Source organism: Gossypium raimondii, chromosome 6, assembly GCF_025698545.1.
Source record: "Gossypium raimondii isolate GPD5lz chromosome 6, ASM2569854v1, whole genome shotgun sequence".
Lineage (NCBI taxonomy): Eukaryota > Viridiplantae > Streptophyta > Magnoliopsida > Malvales > Malvaceae > Gossypium > Gossypium raimondii.
In genome coordinates this window covers 48193376-48200505 of record NC_068570.1, presented here as the reverse complement: position 1 = coordinate 48200505, position 7130 = coordinate 48193376, and positions in this window count along the sequence as shown.

Sequence of the window (7130 nt, the reverse complement as noted above, 5' to 3'; positions counted from 1 at the left end):
TGCTAGTAGATTTGGGTTCTACTCATTCATATATCATGAGTGATTTGGCTGGTGAGTTGAGAATTTCGGTAGAGACTATTAGGTTGGGTATGATGGTTTCAAACTCTTTGGACGAGAGTATCATAGTTGACAAAGTGTATCGAAGGTGTCCACTGACGGTTCACTGACGGTTCTCCATCGTAGTTGCACCCTTAATGAAGCTACTTTAGAAGAATGTGGTGTTTGAGTGGAGGAATGAGAGACAGTGGAGTTTTGAGAGGCTCAAGGCAGTTTTGATTGATCAGCCAATATTGATTCAGTCGGTGTCTGGGAATGAGTATGTGGTCTAAAGTGGTGCATAGTATACAGGTTTCAGATGTGTTCTGATGCAAGATGGTAATGTGGTGGCATATGCCTTGAGACAATTGAAGCCACGTGATCGTAATTACCTTAACTATGATTTAGAGTTAGATGTAGTGGTCTTTGTGCTCAAGATTTGGTGACATTATCTATATGGTGAGAGGTGTGTCATTTACACTGATCACAAGAGTCTTAGGTATCTCTTCACCTAGAAGGAGTTGAACTTGAGACGGAGGCGTTAGATTGAGTTGCTGAAAGACTATGATTGTGTGATTGAGTATCATCTCGAAAAAGTGAATGTTGTTGCTGATGCTTTGAGCCGAAAATCAATGGTTGAGCTGGTCATAAGTCGAGCCGGGCGGGGTTCGGGTCGAGCTTAACTAAAAATTTAGGCCCATTTACAAGGCCTGGGCCTAGCCCAGCCCGAAAAATGTGCCTAAAATTTTTTCCAAGCCCTACCCGGATAAAAATGATAAAACCTGGGCCTGACCCGGCCCGCCCATATTAATTTTTTATATTATTTTTATATAATTTTTAAATATTTCCCAATAAATTAAAAAAAATTTAAAAAATATGTAGACTTAAATAACACTAAGATAAATGCAACTTAACAAGCAAATGCCTCTAAAATAATAACAAAATTAACAAACACCTTTAAAATAATAACAAAATTAATAATAAAATAAGGTTTATACAATATCCAAACAATATCAACAAAATGGTAGCAACATAATAGTAAAATGGTAGCAAAATAGGGAGAAAACAACAAGTCTAGCTGTGAGTAGCTTGACCCATGATCAAGTCTAGCTGCGAGTGAAGTTTGCACATCTTAGTGTGACCAGTGATGGTGGTTTGTTGGTTGAACTTTAGGTAAAGCCGACTCTACCATAGCATACCAAGGAGAGACAGTTGGTTGATGATAGTTTGGGAAGAAGATCTGACAAGTTGAGGAAGGTAGTGGTGGAGACTTCAAGCTGAATTCTAATGGTATTTTAAGTTTTTGATAAAGATTTTGTGTGCCTATTGATATGAAGCTTAGGTATGCGGTTCTTACCGAGGCATATAGTAGCCCACACACTATGCACCCCAGTAGTAATAAGATGTATCGAGATCTTCGAGAGTTGTATTGGTGGCCCGGATTGAAGTGAGATGTGACAGATTTTGTGGCTAGATGTTTAGTTTGTCAGAGGGTGAAGGCGGAGCATCAACATCCTTCAGGTTTGTTTCATTCGATTAAGATTCTAAATTGGAAATGAGAGATGATTATGATGGATTTTGTCTCAGTTTTGCCTTTGACCCTGATAAAGAAGGATTCGACCTGGGTGATTGTCAATTGATTCTTGAAGAGTGTGCATTTTCTGGCAGTGTGAATTATTTATTCGATGTAGAAGTTTGTAGAGTTTTATATAGCTGAGATTGTCTAACTACATAGTGTGTCGATTTCTATTATTTCTGATAGAGATTCGTGTTTCACTTTAAGATTTAGAGGAGCCTTCAGGAAGCTTTGGTTTCAAAGCTTAACTTCAGTACTGCTTATCATCCTTAGGTAGATGGTTAGGCAGAAAGGGTGATTCAAATTCTCAAAGACATGTTGTATAGTTGTGTTATCGAGTTCAGTGGCAGTTGGGAGAGATATTTACGATTTTGGAACGGAGAATTTTTTGAATCGAATGACGACCGTAACGGATGTTGACTCAATCCGAAGGAAATTATGCGAAGGCCTTACAGAATTATTATGAAGCTATGCGACTAAAAATTGATCCCTATGATCGAAGTTATATACTATATAACATAAGCCTTATCCACACAAGTAATGGAGAGCATACAAAAGCTTTAGAATATTATTTTCGAGCACTAGAATGAAACATGTTCTTACCACAAGCTTTTAATCTGTGATCTGTCATTTTGTGCGACTATCTCCACATAGAAATAAAAAAAGGAAAGAAAGAGCAAATACGCTAGTAAATAAACACGCTAGTAAATAAAATACTAGAAAAAAATAGGCTTTCTATATATTGCATCGTCCAAAAAATGATTTTTATCAGTTGTAACAAAAAAAGAAACTTCATAGAATTCGAAATATGAATAAATATATATGCCTAGATACTTTATTCTATGGACAAAGATCTAATTGATAGAGGAGGCATTGTAAAGATCAATTAGCGAGGTTTTGATTTATCAACTCAACTTATTTTCTAGAACGAAAGGAATAGGTAAAATAAAAGTTTCTATTTCAACGAATCGCACGTAGAGATATTGATAAAACAGATAGAGTTAATGGTATTTCATAACTAATCGATTGAGCAACAGCTCGCAGGCCACCTAAAAAGGAATATTTATTATTTGATCCATATCCTAACATAAGAAGTCCAACGGGAGCAATACTTGAAATGGCAATCCATAAAAAATACCGATATTGAGATAGGCTAAAATAAGGCGAGAGCTAAAAGGAATTACTAAAAAACTTAGTAAAATTGATATGACTGCTATAACCGGTCCAATACTAAATAAACGAGTATTGCCTCTAAATGGAAGAATATTTTCTTTGAAAAGTAGTTTTGTTCTATTTGCTAGCGCTTGAAGAATGCCCAAAGGACCGGCGTATTCAGGCCCAATACGTTGTTGTATTCCTGCAGATATTTCTCTTTCTAACCTTTAGTAGAGTTCACCTACAACAACAGTTTCCAAATGAGTATTCAGATGGCATCGTTTGAGGCTTAGTATGGTAGGAAGTGTAGAACTCCTTTATGTTGGGCAGAGTTGGATGAAAAGCAGATTGCTGAGCTAGATTTGATTAAAGAGATTGAGGAAAAGGTGAAATTGATTTGTGAGAGACTAAAGGTTGTTTTAGATAGGTAGAAATCTTATGCAGATTTGAAACATTGTGATATCGAGTTTCAAGTTGGAGACAGAGTGTTTCTAAAGGTCTTACCTTGGAAAATGGTTTTGAGATTCGGATTGAAAGGTAAGCTAAGTCTGAGATTTATTAGACCTTAAGGTTATCGAGAGGATTGGACTAGTAGCATATTGACTCAAGTTGCCAACCGAACATGAGCATATTCATGATGTATTCCATGTTTCGATGTTGTGAAAGTGTAGATCAAACTCATCCCATATTATGTTGGTCGAGGAGATCGAGGTTCGATCTAATCTCACATATGATGATGAGCCAGTTGAGATCTTAGCTCATGAGGTTAATGTCTTACGTAATAAGACGATTCCGTTGGTGCAGGTCTTGTGGCATAACCCTAAAACTTAAGAGGCCACTTGGGAGGCCGAGGACGCAATGAGACGCTAATATTCTTACCTATTCAGTTCAGATAAGTTTCAGGGAAGAAATTTTTTTAGAGGAAGAGAGTTTTAAAATCTCAAAAATTAGGTTAGTAGAATCGGGTAAAGGACTGGATATTAGAACCGAGTACTGGAAATAGTATTAGAATGTTTAATAATAAATTATTAAAATAATTATCGGGTCTAAAATTAGGTGGTGAAAATTAGGATTAGGTGGTTGATTATTAAATAACTAAAAACATATTTTAAAAATAAAATCGAGTTTGAAAAGAATTGAGAAAACAATGTGTTTTAATTAAACTAAGGACTGATTTGAAAAACAAGGGAAAACTGAGAGTTTTTAAAAGACAATTTTCCCTTAATTTTAAAAATTTGTTCATCTCTCTTTTTTCTTTAAAAGAACCCGACATCCCCTTCCCTTTCATTCTAGTTTCACATTCAAAATTTCCTAAATCCAAATACAATATTTTCTCTCAAAATTAACTCATCTTTAGAGATTTCCTAGCTATGCAAACTCCTCAACACCTTCCAATTTTAAAGAAAAATCATTAAATGCTCATCAAATTTGTCATTATCCTTCTCACGTTCAACTCCGAATTAGCTCTACAACTTTTTGTTTTCTTCAAATTTAAGTAATGTCTTGACTTATTATGATTAGAAAGGTTGTTTTTTTTCTAATTTGAAATTTAATCAAGTGTGGTGAGAGTTTTTAATAGTTAAAGCTTTTTAATCAAATTTTGGTTCAACAATGGTGAAATCCAAAATAATCAGTAAACCTACTATTTTTAGTTTATTTCTAACCTATGTTTAACTAAATAGATGGTATTTGAACTCAATTTGATAGATTGGTACCCAATTTTAATAAATTTTGAGCTTCGCCCTTTTGTGTGTTCATACAAGATTGATATTTCAATAATTTTAAATTCAAGAGATTAGGTAAAATTAAAGGTTTATATTTGTAATAATAGGTTAAATAGGCTGTTTAGAAACTTAATTACGGTTTAGGAATAAAAATCGAGTGTGAAAATCTCATATTTTGACAAAATGAGTTGATTTTCTGTATGAGAAAAGCGAGCTTAAATTGGTGTCTTTGCTACTGTTTGTTTGAGTTTAAATTTGTTAATAATGTGTTTGTAATGTATTTAATGTGTATGTAAAGTTTCGGACTTGTCGGGAGCTTCTACGAGCAAGGCAAAAGGGAAAGAAAAACTCGTTTGAGATCGTTGGGCGAAAGACGTTGGCTAGGTGAGTGGTTGGAGTTGTAGCTCTTAGGTACAATTCCTAAGGTTAAATGGGGCTTAGGTTGGTTAAACACCTAATCCAAGGTCAATAGTAAGTAATTCTACTTGAATTATATCCTATTACATATGATGCTTGTATGTAAGGTTGTGAAAAATCGTATGAAATATATAAGTGAGTGATATGTGAATATAATAATGTTTGTTAAGTGAACTCTAAATTTATGCACACTATTATGTTTTAGAGTGATTATGGCTCTTTTTAACAAGTGTGTTAGCACTTGAGAGTGCATATAAAAAGTTGTGAAAGTGTTATTAACAAATGAATATGTGCATAAAAAGGCATGTAAATGTGTGTTTAAGTAGATATGTTGGCATTATGAACACTTGGAACCATTGGATATCATTAGCATGCCATAGGATAGTGAGTACTCACCTCTATTGCTTATGATAGGACGTTATGGCCTGAAGATAGCGATGGGGGGATAAGGAAATGTAGAGCATAGCTCCATTCACCGAAAAGAGCGTGGAGTCTTTAGAGAGTGCTAGCATTCATGCTACACTTATACGGAGATAGCACAGGACTCTTTAAGTCATTCGTAGTGTTTGGAGATCCACTTATCCTATTCATTACTGATTATATATATGTTTCCGTGCCACATTATGTCAATATACTGTTGTGTTTGCCTTGTGATATGTTTGATGTTATGCCATGGTTGCATGATTTAGTATGTTTTCTTTCAATTACAAATTTAATGCTTAATTGTGGCAATTCCTTGTGCACTCACTGAGATTGGAAAAGCTCACACTCCCTTATATTTATTTTGCAGAAAAATAACTTGTGTGAGGAAGGGAAAGTGTGCAAGTGGTGATCCAAAGCAAGGCAATCTTTTGAGTAGGTAACTTGGTTTGATTTTACGAATAATAGAGGCAATGTAGGACTCATTAGAGGGAATTAGACTTTGTCTTTTTAATTGTAATCGAACATTATGGACTGTTTAATTTGCTTTTTGGACTTTAGATTGTTTTAGAATGTCTCTTGAAATGCTTGAATGATTATGCATGTTAATGGGTGGTATGTATGATAAATTGGTATGCAAGATATCTGGCTAATATGGGAATTGGTGGTGAAATGAAATGCTGAAAATTTAGGTAAATTTTAAATGATTTATTGGTATGAAATGGACTTTTTATACATATAAAAATGCATGGTAGGCAAAATTGGTATGCTAAGTAAATTTGTTGTGGACTTGAAAATGCATGCTAGTATAAATAATCAGATGAAGTGTTAAAGCGTGTTGTTGTATGTTTTAATGATTGTAAGCATGTTTTGTGTGTTCTTTGTATGCTATATAATATGTTAGATTAAGGAAATTTGGTTTGTTTTGTGGTCATGGGAATTTAGTCATGACTCTTATACTACGTACTCGAAGCCCTTAAAAATCATAAAATGTTTTGAAAATTTGCATGGCCAAGCTTTATAAAATTAATTTCATAATTTTTCTTTCAATTTTATAAAAGGATATTTTTCCAAAATTATGATTTAGTCCTTAACCTTCACTTTTAAAATTAAATGAGTTTTACTTATCGATTCTAGTCTCATTTTCCAATTAATATTTTAAATAATATGTCATTGCATGTATGTATGTTTAAATTTTTTATGAATGTTTCATGTATCATATGTAATAAGACGTTTTACCCTTGAATGTTATTGTAACACCCAAAAAATCTAATTTCTGATTTGTTAAAATTATGTTATAATTGAGTATTTGTATTAGTGGATAAATGCCTTAATTCTATGTCTGAGGTCTTGAGTTTGAATCCCTGCGTGAGAAAAACTAAATTTATTATTTTGTTAGTCCTTAGTTGTTGTCCAAGTTAGTGGAGTTCAAATTGAATTAAAACTCTTGAAAAAGATGATAAGTTATCAAGGGGTTAGTTGGTTAGGATTTGTTTTATTTTAAATTAATAATAGTATAATAATATTAAAAGATTATCATTTTAATTTATTGTTTTTTTCCCAAAAAAATCTGCTCCTATCTTCTCACGTTTTTTCCCACGTTTCCCACTTTGTTTTTCATATTCTGTTTCTTGTTTTTGTTCTCCCTTTTATCCTTTTTATTTTCTTTATTCCTTGATTTTTATTTTTAATTTTTGTTTCCAAATTGTTACTATTCTTTTTTCCCAAATTTACACGTTCTATTCTTTTTCTTTCTTTTGTGTTTTGTTCTTGCGGCCTCATTTCTATTTTGTTGTTGTTTG